This window comes from Aegilops tauschii, chromosome 2 (genome assembly GCF_002575655.3).
Source record: "Aegilops tauschii subsp. strangulata cultivar AL8/78 chromosome 2, Aet v6.0, whole genome shotgun sequence".
Lineage (NCBI taxonomy): Eukaryota > Viridiplantae > Streptophyta > Magnoliopsida > Poales > Poaceae > Aegilops > Aegilops tauschii.
This window is the reverse complement of record NC_053036.3, coordinates 266,362,904-266,389,516: the sequence shown is the minus strand read 5'-3', so window position 1 is coordinate 266,389,516 and position 26,613 is coordinate 266,362,904. Positions and strand designations below refer to the sequence as shown.

The window sequence follows — 26,613 nt, the reverse complement described above, 5'->3', positions numbered from 1 at the left end:
ACCGCCCGCTAGCCCGCCGCCCCGCGCCGCCACCGGCCGCCGCCCCGCCGCCCGTCGCCGCCGCCGACCCCGCCGTCGGAGCCGCTCGCCGCCGCCGCCGTTTTCGCCGGACCTCGCCGGAGGTAACCCGCGGTTTATTTTTTTAGATCGGTTTATTTTTTTCGGTTTAGTTATTTAGCGAACGTCGTTCGTTTTAACGAACGGTTTTCACCGTTTAGCCGCAGACAGCGAACGTTCGTTCGTTAGCCTGTTCGTCAGTTTTTCTTTTTCTCGGATTTTCCGCGATTATTTTCGATCGCGATTTCTGATCCAATTTTTGTTCTAGTATAACTTTTTGCTCGTTTATCAGAATCAGGAGATTCAAGCGCCTAGAGTTTCTCCTCGAAACCCTCTTTCTGTTTAACCAAATTAAACAAGATTTTGCTACTGTAAAATTTGACTTTAGTCCAGATTAGTAAACGAAGCTTGTTTCTTTCGCTGTTTGAGTTTTGTTGCTTCGTTTGATTTAATTCTTTTTGCAAACCGGAGTTCTTAAGTTGAACTTTCTGGTTAGATCTCTTATTTGAGTTTTACCCGTGCCCTTTCTTGACTGCTTATTGTATGCTTGTTTGTTTGCGATAGAGTACCCGGAGTGTGAAGCGTGCTACTACGAGTCTCTAGGTTTCGCAGATCATCAGCAAGGCAAGTAACACTTCGATCATACTTCTTTACTACCCAGTTTTACTGCATTAGATCAATCCTCAAACAATTGCATGGTTAGGATCTGATTAAATTGTGGGTTTGGGAAGTAGATGAGGTAGTACCTATTCACCTGTTTATTATCAAACCTTGGGAGTTACTTCTACGTTATGCTTATAGTGCTATGCTATGCTTGTAGACGTGGATTGGGTTTTGAGTGTATCCATGACAGATGTGAGATTGTTAATTAATGGTTCAACTTAATGTGGCAACTTAAATACACATCTGGGTGGATTGAGGCACCTGGGGAATTCCAGTGATTGCCTGTATTTTTGGAAATCCCGGGGTACCGTGTGATTCTCCTATGGACTGCCACCCAGGCTCAAAGGGATCATGAGATTATTCATGCTAGAAACTTCCGTGTACAGCCACATGCCATTATGGGCTCTGTCATAGTTGAGTAAGTTGTGGGAAACATTTCCATGATGGGCTAGCAGATGTAGGGGATTGTAGGTGTACAGGCCTATCTATCGGTTAAGGGGACCTCTTTCGGAAAGACTATGTCTCAGTCATCCGTTTCTCAAACATCATGTAGTGCGAGAAATCAAACGGAGGAGATCGAGTCTTATGGGGAAAAGTGCACAAACCTCTGCAGAGTGTACAAACTAATCATGGTTAGCCGTGTCCCCGGTTATGGACATCTTGAGTATCTAGTTCTTGGATTATCATGTGGATCTCATCACTCTTAATTATATAATTTGATTGGGGTTAATGATTATTTTTAATTGGGATTGAGATGGGGTTTACCATTCTCAATGTTTAACAACCACCATGATAGTTAAATAAAATTTATTCCTTTGTTGTAGGGAAAAATTGGCTTTTCGCAAAACATATTAACCATACAGCCTCCACCAGCCAAATATGCATGTAGTGATAGCATTATTCTGTTCATTACTCTTTTGTGTTACATTGCCAGCATATTCCATGTGCTGACCCGTTTTCGGGCTGCAACGTATCATGTTGCAGATTTTTCAGACAATGAGTAAGGAGCCTTAGGTCGTGGTCTTTCACTCAGTGATGCCGTTGGAGTTGATGGACTCGCTTTATCTTCCAAGCCTTCCGCTGTTATCGTATTAGATGGCCTTAAGCCATATTTATTGTAATAAGTTCTCTTTTGAGACATTTGATGTAATAAGTGTGTGATTTCTACTCTGTTATAAATCCTTCAAGTACTGTGCGTGTCAGCATTACCGATCCAGGGATGACACTGATGCACAGAGATCAGACTGTTTGAGGTCTAGTCGCTGCAATGTAACTCCAAAATACATGAAGGATTTTGCAGTGAAGCCTCCATGCAAGAGGCCCCCACTTGTTGCTGGTCAAGTTGCTGATCCCACCAGTGTCAGAAGGGGTGAAGAATTACCCACGTAATATGAAAGGCATTAGGCCAAGTTTGCCAAACAAGCAAAGAAGGCCATTGAAGAATTCAACGTGCCTCGAAGGCTTCAGCTGAAGCCAGTGCTAGTGGTAGTGCCAGTGCCCCAAGGAAGGCTATGCAAAAGAAGCCTGCACACAAGCCAAGGTTGTCTGATGCAATGCCCTCAGTGGTCAAGCCCAAAGCTCCAAATGCTTCTGCTCCTAAGATTACAAAATCTTCAGTGCCTCCTCCTGCATCAAGTTCCTCAATAGCAGTAGCAAAAGCTTCAACACTGGTCATGCTCGCATCTTCCCACCGCACCGGGGGCTTCTCAATAGCCTCAATTGCTGCATCAAGTGCCTCAGCTAGTCGGCAACCAACGTCCTCAATACCCAAGCTGAAGCTAAAGGCAACTGCTGGCCGTGGAACCAGACCAAGTCCTAAAAGCAAGGTCGTTGTGCCTCAGGTTGATGAACATGGGCTCACTGACAAAGATGAGCTCGCAGAATTCCTCAGAAGAAGGCAAGAGAAAGCATAGCCAAGAATTCTTCTGTTCCCTTGCTGCTGGATCCAAAGCAGCTATTGGACTTCATTGAGATCTGGTGCACTAACCCAGAAACACCTCTTGATGACCTGAACCTGCCTCCTGGCCCAGGCCACATGATTTTCTCATTCATATTGAATGAGAAGCACAAGATAGCTTAGGCGAAACTTGTGAAGAAACAACAAATTCCAAAGGAGAAGGAACTAAAGAAGAAGATGATGACTACAACCCCTCAACAGCTGCTGCAATTGCAATCTGAAATTACTCAGCTGTGTGAAGAATATCAAAGACAAGCCAATCATTGTTGTGGTGTGAAAGAAATATTCATCACTACCTCAACTAAGGTTGTCGAGGATCACAATAAGAGAGATGCTGCCAAGTTTGGCATGACACCACCTTCCAGTTCCTCAGCTCCACCTCCAACCACAGAGGCCAGTAAGACTGCACCTTCAACTGTTGAAGAAACTGCCAGGGCAACTGAAGATGTTGCGCCTGAAGAAACTAAAAGGGCAACAAATACTGTTGTGCTTGAAGAAATTCCCAGGGCGACTGAAAGTGTCGTGCCCGAAGAACCTGCCAGGGTGACTGCATTAGTTACGCCCGATGAAACTGATCCAACTAGTTCTTTAGCAGCAGTTCCACCAACGACCTCATCTTTGAAACTTATTACCCTTCCTTCTGCATTAGAAGCGAAGAAGACAAAGGCTACGGAGTGTGAAGCGAAGAAGAGAAAGGCATCAACTCCACCTATTCTTGAATTACTGAAGAAATTTAAGACGACAACATTGTATTCAATTGTCTTTCCTATTGATGCAATTCCAATCTCATCAGCACCCCTGCTCGTAATCTTGAGAATCTTCAAATTGTTCCATATGCGATGGATTATGAAATCCCTCAGGCTGATGAAGATGAAGAAGATACCCATTCGGCTGCTAACACGGAGCAAATGGATGAAGAAATTGAGGTTGATACCGATGTATCTGTGCTTCAAGAGACTACTCAAAGTCCTCAGTGAACTCCGCTGTTTGAAGAAAATGAGGAGGAAGTGGATATTGATGGTCAAACAACTCCTCCAATTCATGATGAATATTGGGAAGCAGCTCACCCAAATTCGCCCCTCACCACTCCCTCACAAAAGAGCCCAGTCGACTCAGCGCACTGAAGAATTTCCAATTGGCTCTGAAGAACAACAACCATCGGTCCATAGCATACCTGAAAAAGTTCTAGCTGCAGCAGCTAATGAAATTGCTCATGATGACGCTGATGTCCATGTCATCAATGCATCTCCTCCACGTGCCAAATCAATTCCCTCAGCAGATACTCATGCAGTTCCAACAGCTACGACCGAGGAAGTTGCTCGTGCTCTAGCTATCACAGATCCACATGACTCAACTGTGTCCCCACGACCAGTTCTTGTTGTCAGAAAGAAAAGGAAAAATCTTCAACCTGTCCCCGTGATGCCCAATATTGGCAAAGGCCTCAAGGGACCAAAATTTGACAATGCCAGATTCTTCGAAGAAAAGAATTTCTTCATTGGCGAGTCACCCTATGAGTCTACCAAACTTAGGCGTTTGAGGTTCTGGACAAGAACACAAATGAAATTCTCTGCCTCACTGCTGCTTGACAAGAAGAAGGTATTCCAGCATCGTCATATTCCTCATGTGGATATGGAATCAATTCCCTGCTTCCGACTAGTTTTGGCTGTTCTTCATGATGCTGGTCTGCCTAATTTCTGTGTTGATGTCTGTGACTGGAATGAAGAACTGATTCTTCAATTCTATGCAACTATGCACTTCTCTAGCAACACTGACTACACTGCAACTTGGGCTCTGGACTGGATGACTGAAGATACTCACTTCAAACCACCAATCGGTGAATTGCTTCATGCTCTTCTAGTCAATCCACCCCAAGAAGTAGCCAGGATTTTTTTTGAAGAACCTGAGCTGCCTAATCACGTGATGCAAGTGCTAATGAAGCCTATGGCTGAAGGAAATGCTCCAAGGACGACCTTCCTAGTGACAGATTTGCTATATGTGCTGAAGACTGTGTATCGCATTCTGGCAAAGACCCTCAGTCCGATCAAAGGCCACAATTCCAACACTAAAGAAGTTGTGGGAGTCATGAAGAACTTGTTGTTGCACATCATGCATGGCACTCCCATCAACATTCATGATTTCTTCCTGACGACTTTGGTCACTGTTACTCAGTCTTCATTTGAATTGAAGCCATACACATGATGACCCACAAGTATAGGGGATCAATTGTAGATCTTTTTGATAAGTAAGAGTGTCGAACCCAATGAGGAGCAGAAGGAAATGACAAGTGGTTTTCAGCAAGGTAATGTCTGCAAGTGCTGAAATTATAAGTAGTAGAGTAGTTTGATAGCAAGATAATTTGTAACGAGCAAGTAACGATAATAGTAACAAAAGTACATCAAGATAGCCCAATCCTTTTGAGGCAAAGCACATGACAAAACGGTCTCTTATGATAAGCAAAGCGTTCTTGAGTGTACGGGATTTTCATCTAGTCACTTTCACCATGTTGGTTCGATTTGTGTTCGCTACTTTGATAATTTGATATGTGGGTGGGCCGGTGCTTAGGTGTTGTTCTTACTTGAACAAACCTCTTACTTATGATTAACCCTCCCGCAAGCATCCACAACTACGAGAAAAGTATTAAGAATAAATTCTAACCATAACATTAAACTTTTGGATCCAGTCGGTCCCTTACGGAATAGCGCATAAACTGGGGTTTAAGCTTCTGTCACTCTCGCAGCCCATCATCTAATTGCTACTCCACAATGCATTCCCTTATGCCAAAATATGGTGAAGTGTCATGTAGTCAACGTTCATATGACACCACTAAGGGAATCAAAACATACATACTATCAAAATATCGAACACATATCAAGTTCACATGATTACTTGCAACATGATTTCTCCCATGACCTCAAGAACAAAAGTAACTACTCACAAATGATAAACATGCTCATGATGAGAGGTGTATTAAATAGCATATTGGATCTGAACATATAATCTTCCACCAAATAAACCATATAGTAATCAACTACAAGATGTAATCAACACTACTAGTCACCCACAAGCACTAATCTATAGTTCCGGTAACAAGATTGACCACAAGAGATAAACTAGGGTTTGAGATGAGATGGTGCTGTGGAAGATGTTGATGGGGATTGCCCTCCCCAAGATGGGAGAGTTGTTCGTGAGGATGATGACGATGATTTCCCCCTCCGGAAGGGAAGTTCCCCCGGCAGAATCGCTTCACCGGAGGGCAAAAGTGCTCCTGCCCAAGTTCCGCCTCGAGGCGACGGTGCTCCATCCCGAAAGTTCTCTCCTCCTTTTTTCTAGGTCATAATGACCTATATACCAGAATATGGGCACCGGAGGTGGTCCTGGGAGAGCACAACCCACCAAGGCGCGCCTGGGCTCCCTGGTGCGCCTAGGTGGGTTGTGCCCACCTGGTGAGTCCCCTCTGGTAGTTATTTGCTCCAATAATTCTTAAATATTCCATAAAAAAATCTCGTGATGTTTCAGCTCATTTGGAGTTGTGCAGAATAGGTAGCCTGACGTAGCTTTTTCAGGTCCAGATTTTTAGCTGCCAGAATTCTCCCTCTTTTTATACCTTGCATATTATGAGAGAAAAGATATTAGAATTACTCAAAAAACATTATTATGGATAATAACATTTTAACATATAACGAGGCTAGCCAACTGGTCTCCTCGGTTGTCCCTCATTTTGTTTCGATTTGGGCCGTTGGATGGTGGTCAAACAGCAGATTTTTTCGCTGGTTGACGTTGGATCTTCGGTCATTTTCGTTTTGACCGCGGGGTGAGTTCATGCAGGCCATGACCTGTGGGCTCGGCCTCTCAACCGATTGGCTGGGTGAGCCTTTTTTGGGTGCTTGGGCGGCCGATCCTGCCGCGCCGCATGCGCGAGCGTCACGGGCGAGGATTTCTATTGGGTCAGATTTACTCCGGTCACCCAGAAATGCAGCGTCGCATGTCCCATCACGCGGAGTCCGTGTCGTGCGGCGTGGGCCAGCGCTTATGCACCCGGTATCTCCGTCCGCGGCAGCTGACTGGTGGGCCGATGCTGCCTTGGTCCCGTTCATCGGTTGAACTGGGTGCATGTCCCGCGGTGTACGTGTAGGCTAGAGTTTTTTGGGGTCAACCGCTCTTGGCGGGACGCTCCTGGCGTACTGCCCGCGTCGTGCGTTGTGGGCAGCAGCTGCGGAGGGGCCGGCCGGTGCGTGTGCACTCGGTTTCTGCACTCGCCTTTGGCCTTTCCCGATGACGGGTGGCCCGGCGCTGCTCCTGGTCCTGCTCGTCGGCTGCCCTGGATGCCGTTTCGTCGGGGTCATGGTGGGAGCGAACCTGTCCTCGCACGCCGCGCATCGTGCGGCCCGTCATGGGCAGCCTCGAATCACAGCAACCACGTCCCTCCCTGCTCCCTCCCTTGTCCGCCGCCGCACCGGTTCCTCTCTCTCTCTCTCTCTCTCTCTCTCTCTCCTGCGATGTTCCTCCTTCCTGTTGGCGTGCCACGCCCCGTCTTCCACCCTCACGTTCATCTTCAACACCCCCTCCTCGGCTAGATGGCGCCTCTGGGGGTGAAGGAGCAGGGGAGGGCCAAGAGGACAGTGGTGTGGGGTGGAGCAGCGAGGCCGGCGGCCCAGACGGCGGACGCCTCACGGGGTGGAGGAGAGGCCGGCGATAGGGAAGGATCAGAATCCTCATGGAGCAGCAGGGAAGGTGAAGTCCCGACGGCTGAAGATGGTGCGCATGGGAGGAGCTCGGGTGATGTCAAGGTGAGCTTCTCTCAATCCTTCTCCCCCTTCACGCCTCTTGCAATTTTTTCTTGTTTCAGATCATATGAAGGTGAGTGTAGTCTTGTGAGCAATTGCCTGTGCTATTTTCTTCTTTCTTTACTTTCTCCCTTTCCTACAAGAAGATGCCGAGTCATGTAATATCTTCAAGGAAGAGAAAAGCTGCATTTTGTTCATGTGAAAAGTTAGGGTGGGTTTGTGTTTTCAGAAATGAGGCGACCTTTCATGTACACATATCAAAGATTTTTCTCTGTAAACGTATACTGGACCTGTGTGATTTGCATGACAGAGCTTAAATAAATCTGGTCCATTTATATTCAACCTTGCATTATGCAGTAGTAGAACTACTGCTCGATTTGGCGTGTGCCATTTTTGGTGCGTCAATTTCAGCTAGACTAAATCAACCACGCCGTCCTTCTTGGCTTGATTTTTCCTATGTGTGTGTGTGTGCTGCACGTTTAGCAGGCCTGACTTAAGATCTAACCCCTGACGGAGTTTAAGCATGGTCCAGTATGCACTTCTTGACTTCTCTTGATTTCTGTTTTTGTTTAAATTCATATCAAATCAATATTGTTTGCAACTTTGCATACAGGTTGGAGAGGTTATTTTTGGCGTGGAGGTCTTTTTCAATTTTTCTGAAGTTAGACTTTTTTCCAGTTCCCCAAGCACGTTCGTCATGTTAACTAAAGTGTTACCTACCAAAATTGTATCATTGATCCCACACAATGGTTAGAATCCCAGTCGTTCAATTACAGTAGACCAGACCATGTTTCACGATTTGTATAGTCCAACCAATAATACAGATTGAGCCTGGTGATGATTTTCAATATATTGTGATAGTAGTTTCCTGCATTGATTAGTTAATGAGCCATCCTTCCGTTTTACTTGAAATGGTGTAATAGTTAAATAGATGTATTTGTGCCATTTTGCTCATTGTAAGGTAGGGGCTGATCAGGGTGGAAGAGTAATCTGTGTTGTGTAGACAACATCATTGTAATTTTCTCAGGCGAATAAAAGAATAGCTTGCGGTGCATGAAAAAGCCCCAATAACATTCATCAGTTCAGTTCAGCTGTACATCTTTTGACCCCTTCTCTTGGTGCTGATTGAGCTTTGTGTGTTAATATTTTTATTTAACTGCATTTTTTGCTTTAGTCCTTCCTCTTAGTGTATAATGATCCTGATCGTGTGAGTTTCTTTCCTGGAAGGGTAGTTATGCCTCAATGCATTCCATAACAAAATGCATATATGTCCTGGAGGTAGGATTTCAGCTTCAGATTGTCATCAAGTTTGTTGAATTTATCGTTCCATGTTGGAACAGTGTACTTTCACGAGTATTTTTCTACTGAGTACATATAATACTTTCACACCTATGTTGTATTATATTCCAACTTTCCAAGTACCTTCTGCTTTTGTTCTTGGATTCTTTCTAAATGCTCCACAAGTCCTGCACTAATTTTTTTCAACAAAATAATTAAGTGAAACATGGCTCTGAGCTATTGTCATATGGTAGCTGTATGGGCTCTACTTGAGTTTGGCAGTCATATTTTCTTTAACTGTTGGTAAAAGTCTTAAGCTATGCTACTTTAGAACCTTCTGAAATACAAACAGTAGCCATAGTTCCATATGCATTTCTTTGATTGTAATTTCTTGTTGGTACCTTACCAAGCAGGCCGCTTGGTGCGTTTCTATCTTACCTGCTGTCATCAAACTGGAGCCACAAATCCAGTGGATTTTGTTTCTGTTGAATCATATTACGTCCAGAAATGTGAGCTTATATCCGCTGCATCTTTAGGGAGGTCTTTTTTTTACGCTGAAAATAATGTGTGTGCTTATCCCATTAACTTGAGTGTGTTATTACAAGTTGAAGGGGCATGAATGGTCCACAACTCAGCTGGCTGTTGTTTCTGTAAGAAATTACTTTCTTCATTATGCATTGCTCATGATTATTCTGTCTTGAATAAACATATGGTGTGGCACTTTTCATATAATGATTTTATATCTTTATGGTCCCAAAATCATGCTGTTGATTTACTTTCGTGTTATTTCATTATTTTGGCTCTGAAAAGCAATAGTATAGTATATCCATGGAGTATAATAGGTTTGTTTGTTTGTTCTATCAAGCCAGTTTTATTCCATTTGCATGAGCATATACCAAACTTTTTTAATGCTCGCTCGTGAACAAGATGAGAGCACTGGTTATGTATTTCCAAACAAGGCTTTGACAGAGATAGGTATTACTGATTTCTTTGGATTGCTATGCTGCAAAACTTGATGTATTGTCTCGGCTAACTCTCCTTTTTTTAATTCAAAAGCAAAGAAGATTCCTACAACTACTGCAGATTTGCGAAGAATTGTGAAATCAGAATATCCATGTATCAAAAGCAAAAAAGATGCCTACAACTACTATATACTAGGAATGATGTTCTATATTGCTACCACGGGAGAATATATATCGTAGTGCTCTGAATATAAATTAAAATGTTACTAGGGTCCTTGGTAAATGCATTGTTTTTCCTTTCCCATCCAGAATGATATTTGAAGATACGGAATTAGTATGAGATCGCTTTAGGGGATTTAAACACTTGGATAAGATTAAAAACATGTTGTACCAAATTGGCAGTCCTTCGTCCGAATTTTCTTGATAATGGTACACCATTTGGCGATGGGTTCTCTAAAAAACTTAAAATTCCACTAGATATTATTTAGATATAATGGAAAATGGATCAGAAATGCGGCTTGTATGACCGAAAACATCCTTAACATATGGTTGTTCATTATACTCTGTGGTAGTGAGATAGGTAATGTTACACATAATATATTTTTTCCAGTCGTGTCCCTCACTCTCTTAAGCACGTTTCTGTTGTATACTGGTTAGTTGTCACATTGCATGTATTTGAGGCTGTCGTCGGGTCTCCACTGTTGTACATTTGTCTTGCCACTTTGTTGTTCAAATTATTTTTTAGGAAACAATTTGAACTCTTCTGAAGGCCATTTGTTCTTACTGCTTTTCTTTATAAGTTTCTCCATAATGGCACTTTCCACCTGGAAAAAGCATCAAGGACCTGGAAAAAGCATCAAGGTCAGCGATCCAGTTTTTGTTCTATAGGCATCTCTTCTTTGAATAAGGCATGGTAGCAGATGATGTATCTGTTTTATGTGTGTCAGAAGAGGCATCCGGTTGCTTAACTTTGTACGCACATTCTGGTTCTTTAATCTTAGTTGTACAACCTATAACTATCCAATTTATTCTTTGTAAACCAACTCAAAGCTGTGAATTGATGACCACACTTGCTAAGACAATCTTGAAATATTCTGTTGGGTCTCTATTTCTGTACCGAACTTTAGGGAATCACCTACTGCTGAAAGACTTGCCCAGGCTATGTATGTCAAACATAATGATGCCCTAAATCATCCTGACGGGAAAAAAAATATCTCAAGTTATTCCTAAAACCTAATTTTATCAACAAACGCTTAATTTTTGAAAATACACCATGTTTGTTGCAATGGATCAAGAGGTACACATGCCCTCAAATCTGAAGTTATTAACAAATGCATTTTTTTTCAAAGCACACTCATGGTTTAAATGGGCATATGTGTCATTTGGTGCAACGGGTCATCTTTTTTTTTTCCGAACACACACACAAACAAATTGATGCAAGCAATACCTCGAAAAGATAAAGACCTCCTTAACTGGTATGCATATTTTTTTTATACATGGGATCTAAATTCTTAATGTGCGTGGTTGCTCAAACGGAAGATTACCGAAAAATACACATTTTCAGCGTAACATGGTTTTCATTGAAATTTTATGATGCCAAATTTAAATGTATGTGTTCATCTCATTGTACAAAGCAAGCAAGCAATCTTCTTTTTTTTATTAAAGGGTGTTAAATTTGTTAACGTATGTGCTTGCCCACAACTAAACCAACTAAACCATGGATTTTCTTTTCAATCCGGACATGGATTCAACGGGTCTTTGCGCCATTTGGCGCAACGGGTCCACTAGTTATAAATAACAGTAAGAAAACATGATGCAAAATGGACGTATCAACCCCCGCAAGCTTAGATCTCGCTTGTCCTCAAGCGAAAACCGAAATCGAAAAACATGTCCACATGCTTTGAGAGAGAGGTGTCGATAAAAACAAAATACGGACATAGAAGCATCATGTTGATTATTATAACAGTAACAAAATTAAACATAATACTTTTATCATACACCTTTTATCATATACTTCCCCTGAATAAGTAACAATTCATCACACAATTGAAGTATAAAGTAAAAACTCTATTAAAAACCAACAAACTATGTTCTCAGTCAACTTTGCAACTACAATTCATCATCTTTTCAGGAAGGGTCGCGTATCGGAGCCTTTAGGCAAGTCCACATACTCAACCATCATATAATCTTCTATGATTGCTAACACTCACCGCGTACACATGAGCAAAACGTTTCAACCAGACACATAGAAAGATAGGGGCTTACAGTTTCGCCTCCCAACGTATTCACCTCAAGGGTGATGTCAACAATAATAACTCATGCTATCTATATTCCGCTGGACATATGTGCCTAGATCTTTCCTCACCACATGATGCTTGCCAAAGGAGAAAATTAGAAAGGGATAGAAGGAAAACTTTGACTCTTTGCATAAAAGTAAATAGATAAAAGTAAAAGATAGGCCCTTCGTAGAGGGAAGCAGAGGTTGCTATGTGCTTATTTGTTTGTATGCTCAACCCCTTAGTGCAAAAGAACGTCACGTTACATTGCCCCTTGTGATAGCGACCTTTATTATGCAGTCTGTCACTGTTATTCTTCACCATCACAAGTTCGTGCAACGCTCAATTTTCTCTTACACTAAATGATCTCACACATTTAGAAGCAATTTTTATTGCCTTTTTGCACCGATGACAACTTACTTGAGGGATCTTGCTCAATACCTAGGTAGGTATGGTGGACACTTGAAAATAAGATTTGGGTTTAAGGGTTTTTGGATGCACAAGTGGTATCTCTACTTAGTGCAGAATTTTTGGCTAGCAAAGATAGGGGATAAGCATCACATGTTATAGGATCTATGACAATGTGACTTCTATGTGAATATAAACAAACATAAACCATTAAGTTGTCTTCCTTGTCCAATATCAACAATTTTGGCATATAATATTTTGATGAGGGCTCACAATCACAAAAGATTTCTAGGATAGTATATTTGTATGTGAATCTTCTCTTCCCTTATTAATTCTTTCATGAGTTGCATCATTGACTAATACTATGTTTGTCTTTTTTTACGGGTAATACTATGTTTGTCAATCTCTAAAATAAGCAAAAGCTAAAAAAATACTATGTTTGACAATCTCTAATAAAATTTTCTACTTATAGTTTTCCTTATGCAGTGTCATCACCTACCATAGGATTAATATATGATCTTTTCTAAATTTATTTCCTTTCTTTCATTTATTTCCTTTCTATTTTTCTTTCTTATTTATTTTCTTTAATTGCAACATGAAAGTAAAGAAAGCAAAAACTCAAACTAAACTTTATTATATAACTTGCACACGGTTACAAGGATAGATCACTAACCAAACTCTCAAAGAAGAAAGGATCGAACTAAACGTTTATTTATCTAAAGCAAAAAGATCGAACTAAAATAAGCAAAAGCAAAAGATAGTGGGATGATACGATACCGGGGCACCTCCCCCAAGTTTGGCGGAAGCCAAGGGAGTGCCCATACCCGATATTCAGTTCTCTTTTGGTGGTGAAGAAGATGATGGCTCAATCAAAAAGGTCAAGGTGTAATATGTGTTTATGTGATGACAATTGTGCCTTCATATTATTGTTGAGGAGAGCAATTTCCTCCTTTAAATCATCGACTTCCAACTCCAGCTTCAAGATCTTGTCACGTAAATCCCCTTTGCTTTTCCGCCTAAAACGAAAAGGAATAGATTGGTCTTTAGACTGATTAGCTCTCTTAGGAACACTTGGCTTCTTGAATTCCACGTGCATATCCCCAGGTTGAGGTAGAGGGACATCCTCCTCCTCCGAGCTTGAATCATCGATCCTCATCAAGTGAGCATCCTCCTCGTCATCTGTAGTTCGACCATAAGGGGATAGGCCCCCATAGGTCTTTGGGTCAGCAATGAGATGTGAGACATAGCTCTCTCCGTCGGAGTCTTGGGACGACATATTTTCAGAACTGCGCAGAAAACAACAAGAAAAGAAAACAGAGGATTTCTCCGTGATACGGTGATCAACAAGTTCGGGAAGTATATATAGATTTTTTTTATCTTGAAGGACAAATATATGGTAGAAAACGGAGTCCGGAAGGTGTCCCAGGTGGGCACAACCCACCTGGGCTCGCCAAGCAAGCCTGGCGCGCCCTGGTGTCTTGTGCCCACCAGGGTACGCTTCCTAGAAGTTTCTTTATTTCCTAAATTTTTAAATATTCCAAAACTGATAAAAAATATTTTTGTGGATTTTTTGGTGTCCGTTTACTTACCGTATCATGTACCTCCTTATTTGCACGATTTTGGAGTGTTCTGGAAGGACTCTTTTATGTGTTCTTCTGGTGTCAAAGTTTGGATAATATTACTTTCAACTTAATGGGCGTACCTGAGATATAATGTTTTATACGTTGCCCATTGACAGCCTTCGGGTTAGTACCTGATGACCCACAAGTATAGGGGATCTATCGTAGTCCTTTCGATAAGTAAGAGTGTCGAACCCAACAAGGAGCAGAAGGAAATGATAAGCGGTTTTCAGCAAGGTATTCTCTGCAAGCACTGAAATTATAGGTAACGGATAGTTTTGTGATAAGGTAATTTGTAACGAGTAACAAGTAACAAGTGTAAATAAAGTGCAGCAAGGTGGCCCAATCCTTTTGGTAGCAAAGGAAAAGCCTGGGCAATTTCTTATATGAAGGAAAACGCTCCCGAGGACACATGGGAATTATCGTCAAGCTAGTTTTCATCACGTTTGAAAGAACATGCGGTGCCCCCATGTTTGGTTTTGGTAATTGATGACAATCTCTATGGACTAATGGTTGCCTTGAGTTATATTTGAAGGATTTGTCCATAGGATTTTCTTGAAGCCCATGTGTTGGTTTCAAGGAGTTTATGTGGTGACCAAGGTGTTATTAAGGAATTATCCAAAGATTGGTCATGTGAGAGTAGAGCTTATTGCAAGCATGTCTTGAAGAAGAAGATTGTGTGATCATTCATGTTTACCTTCAAGACATCATCCAAATGAAGAGAGTTGGAAAGAGTCAAGGTTGATCAAGACTAAGTCAAGAGTGAATCAAGTTGATCAACACACAAAGCGCACAAGATGTACCGAGAGGGATCAAGCGATCCCATGGTGTGGTAAGCATTGTCGATTACGCTTTGTGTACTAACCCATGATCTTCGTGAGAGTTCTTTGTGGGGTTAGGTTGCGGTGTGCAAGTTCAAGTGAAGCATCATGAAGAGATCAAATGCTTGAAGCTTGCCGTCCATTGTGGTGACAATGGACTTGTGAAGATGTGCGGAAGAGTGGCTCACCCATAGTGGAGTATGGGGGAGCAATCAACTAGTCTTCATCGAGCCAACACAACCAAGAAAGGTGGTCCAACTTGAGGGAGTCAAGATCGTCATCATCTAGCTCAAGTGGACCATGTGCAAGGCAAAGGTTTGCTCTTGATAGGTTTTCTATTTTACCGGTCTCATGATGGTAGTTGGGAGACCGGGTTATAGGATCGATTGTCGTACTATCAAGGGGGGCTCTCGATGAGTAGCTTGATCGTATCGTTCATATAGAGCTCAAAGCATTGCATCCTTGCATCATCTGTGTTGGTTCTTGTTTGGTTCTTCTCTTTGTGAGTTTTGGAGCTTATGGTCATCTTGATGACAAGCTCGAGTTCATCAAAAAGGGAGTTCACTCGCATCTTCTATGATGTTTTCGATGTTGGAGGTTATGCCGGTTCTTCTCGGTTGGAGGTTTCACTCCTCTATTTGTTGGCATACCTCCCCTGCCTCTTCTTGGTTGATGTTTTCGATGTTGGAGGTTATGTTCGCTGTTTTGATGCTACTCATCGTCTTGTATCCAACAAGGTTGAGTTTGCTCAATTCGGAGCTCATATGAAGAAGTTATGGCAGTTCTGGTTTTCTCCCTGCGGTAGTACCGCGGCCAGAGCGGCAGTACCGCTTATCGCCCCAAGCGGTAGTACCGCTGTCCAAAGCGGTAGTACCGCCTATGGCCATAAGCGGTAGTACGGCTACGGTTCCGCGCTGGTACCGCCTCGATTTTGGGTCTTGCATTTTTCGTGTCGAGTTTTGCAGTAGTTGCACGGCAGTAAGGCACGGCAGTTCCGCCTATAAGCGGTAGTACCGCCCCGATGGGCGGTAGTACCGCCTGTAAGCGGTAGTACCACTCCGGTCGGGCGGTAGTACCGCTACTGCATTTTTGGTCCCGTGTTCTGCTCCTCCAGCGGTAGTACCGCTGGGGTGCGCGGTAGTACCGCTTATAAGCGGTACTACCGCCCCAAGGTTCATGTTTGGTTGCTCCTCTTCCCTGCTTCTTCCGCCAGAGCGGTAGTACCGTTCGTGTGCGGGCTGAGCACATAACGGTTGGATTTTTTCCCTTCTATAAAAGGGGGTCTTCTTCCCAATGAACCTTATCTTTTGAGCTCGTGTTCTTCCCCCATTGTTGACCTTCTTCGAGCTTGCTAACTCTCAATCCCTCCATGGATTCTTGCTAGTTTTTGAGGGAAAAGAGAGAGGAGATCTAGATCCACATTTCCACCAATCACTTTCTCCTCTATGTGAGGGGAACCCACTGGATCTAGATCTTGGAGTTCTTGGTGTTCTCCTTCTTGTTCTTCCTCTCATTTTCCTCCCTAGCATTAGTTGCTTCGGTGGGATTTGAGAGAGAAGGACTTGGGCACTCCGTGTGCCCTTGCCATTGCATTTGGTGCATCGGTTTGAGTTCTCCACGGTGATACGTGGAAGTTACAAGTTGAGAAGCTTATTACTCTTGGGTGCTTGGTGCCCTTGAGCTTGTTCCTCTTGGGTGCTTGGGCGCCCTAGACGGTTGGTGGTTTTCGGAGCTCAATCATTGTGGTGTAAAGCTCCGGGCAAGCGTCGGGGTCTCCAATTAGGTTGTGGAGATCGCCCCGAGCAATTTGACGGGTACCGGTGACCGCCCCCAAGGGTTGCCAAAGTGTACGGGTTCGGTGACCGCCCCCAAGGGTTGCCATTTCTACGGGTTCGGTGACCGCCCTCAAGGGTCCCTTAGTGGAATCACGGCATCTTGCATTGTGCGAGGGCGTGAGGAGATTACGGTGGCCCTAGTGGCTTCTTGGGGAGCATTGTGCCTCCACACCGCTCCAAACGGAGATTAGCATCCGCAAGGGTGTGAACTTCGGGATACATCGTCGTCTCCGCGTGCCTCGGTTATCTCTTACCCGAACCCTTTACTTATGCACTTTACTTTGTGATAGCCATATTGTTTCTTGTCATATATCTTGCTATCACTTAGTTGTTTATGTTGCTTAGCATAAGTTGTTGGTGCACATAGGTGAGCCTAGTTGTTGTAGGTTTTGTGCTTGTCAAATTAACCGCTAGGTTTATTCCGCATTTGTTCAAGCCTAAACCGTAATTATTTTAAAGCGCCTATTCACCCCCCCTCTAGGCGACATCCACGATCTTTCAACGTTCATATAATTCGCGTTCGGTACTTTGATAATTTGATATGTGGATGGACCGGTGCTTGGGTGCTGTCTTTACTTGGACAAGCATCCCACTTATGATTAACCTCTATTGAAAGCATCCGCAACTACAAAAGAAGTATTAAGGTAAACCTAACCATAGCATGAAACATATGGATCCAAATCAACCCCTTACAAAGCAACGCATAAACTAGGGTTTAAGCTTCTGTCACTCTAGCAACCCATCATCTACTTATTACTTCCAAATGCCTTCCTCTAGGCCCAAACAATGGCGAAGTGTCATCTAGTCGACGTTCACATAACACCACTAGAGGACAGACAACATACATCTCATCAAAATATCAAACGAATACCAAATTCACATGACTACTAATAGCAAGACTTCTCCCATGTCCTCAGGAACAAACGTAACTACTCACAAAGCATATTCATGTTCATAATCAGAGGGGTATTAATATGCATATAGGATCTGAACATATGATCTTCCACCAAATAAACCAACTAGCATCAACTACAAGGAGTAATCAACACTACTAGCAACCTACAGGTACCAATCTGAGGCTTTGGGACAAAGATTGGATACAAGAGATGAACTAGGGTTTGAGAGGAGATGGTGCTGGTGAAGATGTTGATGGAGATTGGCCCCCTCCCGATGAGAGGAGCGTTGGTGATGACGATGGCGATGATTTCCCCCTCCCGGAGGGAAGTTTCCCCAGTAGAACAGCTCTGCCGGAGCCCTAGATTGGTTCCGCCAAGGTTCCGCCTCGTGGCGGCGGAGTTTCGTCCTGAAAGCTTTCTTATGATTTTTTCTCGGACGAAAGACTTCAAATAGCAGAAGATGGGCACCGGAGGGCTACCAGGGGGCCCACGAGGCAGGGGGCGCGCCCAGGGGGGTAGGGCGCGCCCCCACCCTCGTGGCCAGGGTGTGGGCCCCCTCTGGTATTTTCTTCGCTCAGTATTTTTTATCATTTCCAAAAAATGACTTCCGTGAAGTTTCAGGACTTTTGGAGTTGTGCAGAATAGGTCTCTAATATTTTCTCCTTTTCCAGCCCAGAATTCCAGCCGCCGGCATTCTCCCTCATCATGTAAACCTTGTAAAATAAGAGAGAATATGCATAAGTATTGTGACATAACGTGTAATAACAACCCATAATGCAATAAATATCGATATAAAAGCATGATACAAAATGGACGTATCAACTCCCCCAAGCTTAGAGATAGAGGTGTCGATAAAATAAAATACGGACATGAGGGCATCATGATCATTCTTATAACAACAACACATATATATCTATATATATATATATATATATGTAGCGACCCGACCCGAATGGATCAAGTCTCTGTGCTTAAGTGTCATCCCTGGATCGGTATGCTGACACACAGTACTTGAGGATTTATAACAGAAGTAAATCACATGTATAAAGTAACATAAATACTATTACCTCAATCCAAATAGCGGAAGTAACAAGGTTGTGGATTCCCATCAACACCAACGGCAAAGTTGAGTGTAGAAATCGTAACCCTAACGTATCACTTACTCGTCGTAAGAATCCTGCAACATGAAACGTTGCAGCCCGAAAACGGGTCAGCACATGGAATATGCTGGCAAATTCACACCATAGAGAAATGATGAACAAAGGCTATCACTACATGCATATATGGCTGGTGGAAAAGCTCTATGGTTATAATATTTTTGCGAAAAGCCAATTTTTCCCTACTGCAACGGAATAAATTTTATTTAACTATCATGGTGGTTGTGAAACATTGAGATGGTTGACAGCATCTCAATCCCAATTAAGTATCATCATTAACCCAACAAAATTAATTAAAGTAACATGATGATGAGATTCACATGATAATCCAAGAACTAGATACTCAAGATGTCCATAACCGGGGACACGGCTAATCATGATTAGTTTGTACACTCTGCAGAGGTTTGCGCACTTTTCCCCACAAGACTCGATCGCCTCCGCTTGATTCTCGCACTACATGATGTTTGAGAAACGGATGATCGAGACACAGTCTTTCGGAAGCATTTACTCTCTACTCCGGGCAGACCGTTACACCTACAATCCCCCTACATCTGCTAGTCCACCTCTTCAAGAGCTCACACAACTTACTCAACTATGCCAGAGCCCATAATGGCTTGTGGCTGCACACGGAAGTTTCTAGCATGAATAATCTCATGATCCCTTTGAGCCTGGGTGGCGAACCATAGGATGATCACACGGTATATCCCCGGGATCTCCTAGGACAACACTGGTATATCCCCAGGTGTCCGGGCAAGTCCACTGGTATATCCCCAGGGTGCCCCTACCAATCCACCCAGATGTGTATTAAAGTTGCCACCTTAAGTTGAACCATTAAGTAAACAATCTCACATCTGTCATGAATACTCTCAAACCCAATCCACGTCTACGAGCATAGCATAGCAGTATAAGCATAACGTACTAGTAACTCCCAAGGTTTGAATGCAGGGCAATAGGTTCCTACCTCATCAACTACTTCCCAATACCCACATGTTATCAATCCTACTCATGCAATGTTTGAGGGTGAAACTAATGCATAAAAACTGGGTATGGAAGGGATATGATCAAAGTGTGAACTTGCCTGCAATGTTGATGAAGATGATTCGCACTCAAAACTCTTGATAGTTCTACTCGTCACACTCCGGTCAATCTATCGTGAGCAAGCAATAGTAACCACACATAAGCAATCACTCAAAAGATCGGGAAGAACGAAGAAGACAGTTCGGAAAACATCAAAACCAAGCAAATAACTCTTGCAACATAAAACAATTTCTAACAGTACCAAAATTATGTGAATTTGGCTTTATCAGAAAGTTTAGGTCAAGAGCTTCTCTTTGCAAAAAGAATCAACTCAAACGGAGTTACGGAACTTAAGTTATGAACAAAAGAAGTTTGAATATGAATTTGAACAAAAATTCGAAATTTGAAAATTTCAAAAAGTTGACGTGACAGGTTAACTGGATAGGTGAAAACAAGACGAAACAATAGGCGCTGGTTTCATCTAATTTGGATGAACGAGTAAAAAGTTATGGCTATTTGAAAAATCAGGGCCAAGCTGTTTTGTAGAAGAAAAATAGCTACGGCAAAAAAAAAATTACATCTAATGTATAAATATAGAGAACGAATAAATATACCTAAAAGACGACTTCGGAGTGAGGAGACAACTTCCAAAAGTCCCGCCGGAGAAGAGAAATATATTTTTCTTTAGTAAATATTGATTTAACCCGAATCGGATGATTTTTGAAGTCTCTATGGGTCTATATTTATTGGTGGAAAAAAGAGTAAAAGGTCAAAGGCTAGGCAATGTGGGACTAAACGTAGACGAAAAACAAAAAAATAAGAGAAAAGCGCATGGGCCTAAAGCTTCGGCCGGCCACGCGCGTGCGTGCGGCAGTTTTTTTTTCAAACACTAAAAGAAGGAAAAAAAAAATTAAGAAAAAGAAAAATATTTTTTTTCTGCAAACATAACAAAAAAACAACATGGGCCGGCATGGGTGTACTGTGCACGTAGGCGACGGATAAATTTTGGGCGGCACGTACAGTTTTTTTATTAGAAACAGAAAGGAAAACTGTATAACGAAAACAAAAATAAAATTTTACATAGGCATATTATATATCAAAATTTTCAGAAAAAGATTTTCTAAGACATGGTCATTTTTCTAACATTAAATAAAATCCACAAAAATTCAAATAAATCAAAGAGTGCTACTGCTCTACTAAAATCCAATAAAAATCATTTTCAAAATACCAAAATTAATTCAAATTTATTTCTCTCCAATTTTCTGTTGTAGGGAATCATGTTACCCTATTTTCCATATATTTTTATTTTGGAGAAAAATAATTTGAATAAAACCCAAATACTCCAAATTGAAAATAATTTCCAAAAGGACTTTAAATTAGATCCTTTTAAACTTCCAACTCATATTTCATATGTTTTGAAGAAGTCATTTTATCTTCTCTCATGAAAATCATTGAGTTGCTTGAAGTTTCTGAATTGGAAATATTTTCAAATGATATTCAAATATTTTCAACACCCCTTTTCATTTAAATAAATGGAAGAAGTCATGTCATCTTCTCTCTAGGGTTTTGTATTTGAAAAGAATTTGAATTCACGGAGATCATAAAAGCAAAGTGAAAGTTTGGGAAAGTCCTTTTATTCCCTCTCATTTAACTTTCAAAAGATTTCGAATTCACTCACTTTCAGTCAATCAATCAAACAATCAATCCAATCTATCTGTTTATTATAACATTCCAAAATTTAGAATTTTGGGATGTTACTATATATATATATATATTCATATGATTCCTTATGCTCAAGTAATAATCTATTCACAATGCATGTCAGAGGATAGCCTGTCATTTATGTCAGCAACAACATCGATACCAAGGGCAGGGAACGAAGAGACCCATTTCCTGCTCATTGAACGAGGCGGACCAATAGGCAAAGTTCTCGTCCATCGGTGGCTACCGAAATGTCACCAACAATAGTAACAGGTTCTTACTGACAGAGTTGTACAACGAGATGCTTACCTAAGCAGGGGGTTATCACTGCTCAGTTAAGTCAGATTGCAAGAAAGGTTAAACAAAACAATGGAAAGGAAATACGATTATTAGATCAAACAGAACAATGGAAAGGAAAATGTGTTTAAACACATATTTCAGGGGTATATCCTTCCCAAGGACAAGCAGAGCATGATAACCATGGCAGGATATTAAGTAGAAAACCCATTAGGAAAGGGGAGAGAAATTTCATGGCATTACCCATACAACGCTGTTTGGATAATTTGATTAAGAAAATTTAGCATTGTGCTTCAAGTGTTCTTATTGATGATAGGAGTACCACATACATGCTTCGAGATAGCATTGACATGGTATTCAAGCAAAGGTCGGACTTCGGATACACGAAGGATCCATCAGGATAAACTTATTACACAAGGCATTCAATTTCCTCATGAAAAAAATGGTTAACCTTGTTAAAAAGGAAACTATAACAATAGGGCCTCCGGCCAGGTGTGCTAGGCACGACATCACCTTATCGGGTCACATAAAGACCATTGTTATAACTCTTGGAAATATATTCCAACCGTCATATCTGACCGAGATTCAGATCTGATTGGTGTCAGGGTATCTCAGACTCAGGATGCCTGAGAAGAAAAGGCGTGACACAATTTGACGAGATGACGTTGTAAGATTCTCGGGAAATGAACTATGAGAGCGAGTTCCGAACAAGGGTTCATCATTAAACCAAGGAGAGGATGAGGGGGTGGCTGATGGACTCAGCGACAATTCCTCGAGATTTCCAAAAACATGGATTTCCACAATCATGTGAACAAGGAGATAACATTTGTCAGATCAAATGATATAATGATGTATGCCTGAGGAGAACATACGCAAGTAAACATTGGTTGAAAGGTACACCCGAAATATGGGTTGGGTTGCACGACCAATGTCAGAATGTTGATCCAATAATCAATAGTCTAAGAATGAACGGCCGACCATTAACTTCAATGCAACAGGGTTGCTTGAATTACGGAGTCCGAGCAGCATCGTTCACTTGTCGATATTCCCGGTTAGGCAATACGGGGACCAAGAAAGAATGGTGCTTGTGAGAAGTATCATTACACCAAGAATTCTTAAGATGTGGAGCAATCCTCACAACATTCTTGACATCAAAGATGGTAATACTCCGCGGTAGAACTTAACATAAGTTGGATAGCAAGGAAATCAAGGTACAACACAAAACACGAACAAGTTTGTGTTGAATGGAAGGCAATAAAATGGTCGATGATAAAACAAATCATCGAGGTCAAGGATGGTATTTCTCATCCAGAATTCGATAGATATCTTGGAAGAGCTCAGAATGTTGATGATGTTCACGACACATTTGTAGCGAGAATTTATGAAGAGGTAATCGATCGGCGATGACATCAAGTCAAAGGAATGATGAAGCGAAAGGTTATTGGAACCAGGGGTACGACACAAACTCGAAATCAAGCTTGTTGTTCAAGGCTAAATGATATGGCAAGGAAAATCAACGTAAGCTTAGCTCATCATCGAAGTGGTGCTCCAAGAATAAGGACCAGGTAGCACAGTTAAAATCACCACGACAATGATATAGCCATACAGGCTAGGAATGGCGTGATCGGGTACAAACTCATACTTAAAGAAGATTATCAAGTGTCGTTGAACCGTAGTGCGGACTCGGTTCAGTTGTCGGTGTCTTTGAGTGTTTAATAACTGAGAGCCCGTGAAAAATTGGAATCAGTGAGAATATTAGTTGATGAAGAACTCACAAGAAGTTATGTAGTTCCGTGGTATTCTCGAGATACTTGAGGGTACTACTCAAGGGAAGATCAGCATAGAAACTGAACTGGAGTGTAGACTTGCAATAGCAGATACTTTAATCTTGTCATGATAGATGAGGCAATGGAATAGTTTCCTTCCAGATGTATTGAATATGATTAGAATGGTTGAAACCATAACTGCAAGGGATCCAATTTACTACACCAGAAGAATCATTCAAATGTTTAAATATTCTTGCAAGAAGCTTTCATGATAAGTTCCACATCGTGTCCGTGGGCATGAACACAAATGTTCAAGGTCGACTCCCACTTCTGCAATGCATAACCTTTCATTCACTTCTCGTTTACGAAGAAGTTGTAGTGCTGAAATTTTATCTGGCGAAGCACCAGAAGAGTATGACTCGTGAAAACTTTCAGGTTCACACGGATTAGAGAAGGCTTCAACCCATAGGGGCATCTTGGGAACATATACCGCAAACTTCAGGAGTAAATAACACAAGCTCGAAAGGAGAGCATTGTTGACAAAGCATAGGATACAATTTACCAAAGGCATTATGTATCCGAGAAAAGACTCACAAAGTTATTGAATATGAAGGACGTCGTCGGATAAAATCCAACAAGGTTCTGATGGTCCATAAGGGATCTGGTGTGAGCATCGGTACTCAACCAGAAGAAAAAGCATGTAAGGAGATCAGATGATAGAAACAACTGACTACTTCAGAGCTCATTTGCAAAAGAATTATGAATTCCAAGACAAGGGATCAGAAGCAATGCTCTGATTAGGGATGGATAAGCTGAATAGCCTTAGGGGTACAAACGACGACGATTTGATTGGTCGAGATCCAGCTCATGTTAAAAATGATGTCTGAGCCGAAAGGATGAATTCTAGGATCTGATTGAGGATTGCGAGCATTCGCAACATATTGAATCAATGGACTCAAAAAGATAATGACAAAGGGTGCCAATAAGATTTCGAGACTTATGGGATTAATCATAATGCTAGTAAGCAAGAATTTCAAGAGCAATAGGCTCCTGAGGATTTTCGGAAGATCGAATAGTATTTTGAAGACTATTGTGAAATACATGAATCAACTGGGGATGAGTCGATACTCGGTAGGTGCGAGTAATTATCCGTATGGGTATTTCTGCGGCAAGGAACTACAAGGCAGTGGTACAAGGGATTCTTAAAAAGCCGGAGAGCAATTCGATGTATCTGGTAATAACAAGAGAAACTCAGAGTAATTGTATGAACAACAAGTGTATGTTGTTATCCATATGGATATATCGGTAGTAGGGAATTGAAAAGGTAGAGGGCACAAGGGTCTCGGGAATGATCGAAGAGTATCTTCAACATCTTCTGGTGCAGTCGGCGACCATCTGTGATAAAGGGCTCTCCGGGAGAAAGTATTTACGAGAGCCTACAGTTAGTCTTTTTAGCAAAATCATTTAACCCGAATAGGAGAGAGATCAGAGTCCCAGAGTATAGACAAGGAGTAAAAGATCCTAATACCACCCAATGGCGACGTGGGCCCGTAAGACACACAGCCATGTTAGTAAAAGTTTTGTAATGTCTAGACTCGACTTCGGCCAAGGAGTGTGGAAAGGGGGATTCCTACAGGCAGTCGGCTCTGATACCAACTTGTGACGCCCCCGATTTGACCGTACACTAATCATGCACGCAAATGTGTACGATCAAGATTAGGGACTCACGGGAGATATCACAACACAACTCTAAAACATAAATAAGTCATACAAGCATCATAATACAAGCCAGGGGCCTCGAGGGCTCGAATACAAGTGCTCGATCATAGACGAGTCAGCGGAAGCAACAATATCTGGGTACAAACATAAGTTAAACAAGTTTGCCTTAAGAAGGCTAGCACAAACTGGGATACAGATCGAAAGAGGCGCAGGCCTCCTGCCTGGGATCCTCCTAACTACTCCTGGTCGTCGTCAGCGGGCTGCACGTAGTAGTAGGCACCTCCAGTGTCGTAGGAGTCGTCGTCGACGGTGGCGTCGGGCTCCTAGACTCCAACATCTGGTTGCGACAACCAGGTAGAAAGGAAAAGGGGGAAAAGAGGGAGAGAGGCAACCGTGAGTACTCATCCAAAGTACTCACAAGCAAGGAGCTACACTACATATGGATGGGTATATGTGTAAAGGGCCATATCAGTGGACTGAACTGCAGAATGCCAGAATAAGAGGGGGATAGCTAGTCCTGTCGAAGACTACGCTTCTGGCCATCTCCATCTTGCAGCATGTAGAAGAGAGTAGATTGAAGTCCTCCAAGTAGCATCACATAGCTTAATCCTACCCGGCGATCCCCTCCTCGTCGCCCTGTTAGAGAGCGATCACCGGGTTGTATCTGGCACTTGGAAGGGTGTATTTTATTAAGTATCCGGTTCTAGTTGTCATAAGGTCAAGGTACAACTCCGGGTCATCCTTTTACCGAGGGACACGGCTATTCGAATAGATAAACTTCCCTGCAGGGGTGCACCACATAACCCAACACGCTTGATCCCATTTGGTCGGACACACTTTCCTGGGTCATGCCCGGCCTCGGAAAATCAACACATCGCAGCCCCACCTAGGCTCAACAGAGAGGTCAGCACGCCGGTCTAAATCCTATGCGCGCAGGGGTCTGGGCCCATTGCACACCTGCACGTTGCGAGGGCGGCCGGAAGCAGACCTAGCCTAGCAGGCGTTCCAGTCCAATCCCGCGCGCGCCGCTCCGTCGCTGACGTCAAAAAGAGCTTCGGCTGATACCACGACATCGAGTGCCCATAACTGTTCCCGCGTAGCTGGTTAGTGCGTATAGACCAAATGGCCAGACTCAGATCAAATACCAAGATCTCGTTAAGCGTGTTAAGTATCCGCGAAAGCCGACCAGGGCCAGGCCCACCCCTCTCCTAGGTGGTCTCAACCTGCCTTGTCGCTCCGCCATAAAGTAACAGTCGGGGGCCGTCAGGAACCCAGGCCCACCTCTACCGGGATGGAGCCACCTGTCCTTTCAGCCCCCTCACCAGAATCACTTGCGGGTACTCAACAAGCCCACCCGACTTTAGTCACCACATGTGTCATGTATATAAAGTATATAGTAT

General features: G+C 42.6%; 1 long non-coding RNA gene across 1 annotated transcript; it reads left to right on the top strand.

Annotated features, from left to right (window-relative positions):
* The first annotated feature begins 6,836 nt into the window (after window positions 1–6,836).
* On the top strand, window positions 6,837–10,776 carry LOC120973313 (uncharacterized). The gene is made up of 2 exons (XR_005768019.3): window positions 6,837–7,464; window positions 8,075–10,776. It is a non-coding gene; the product is annotated as an uncharacterized lncRNA (long non-coding RNA).
* Window positions 10,777–26,613: the final 15,837 nt, after the last annotated feature.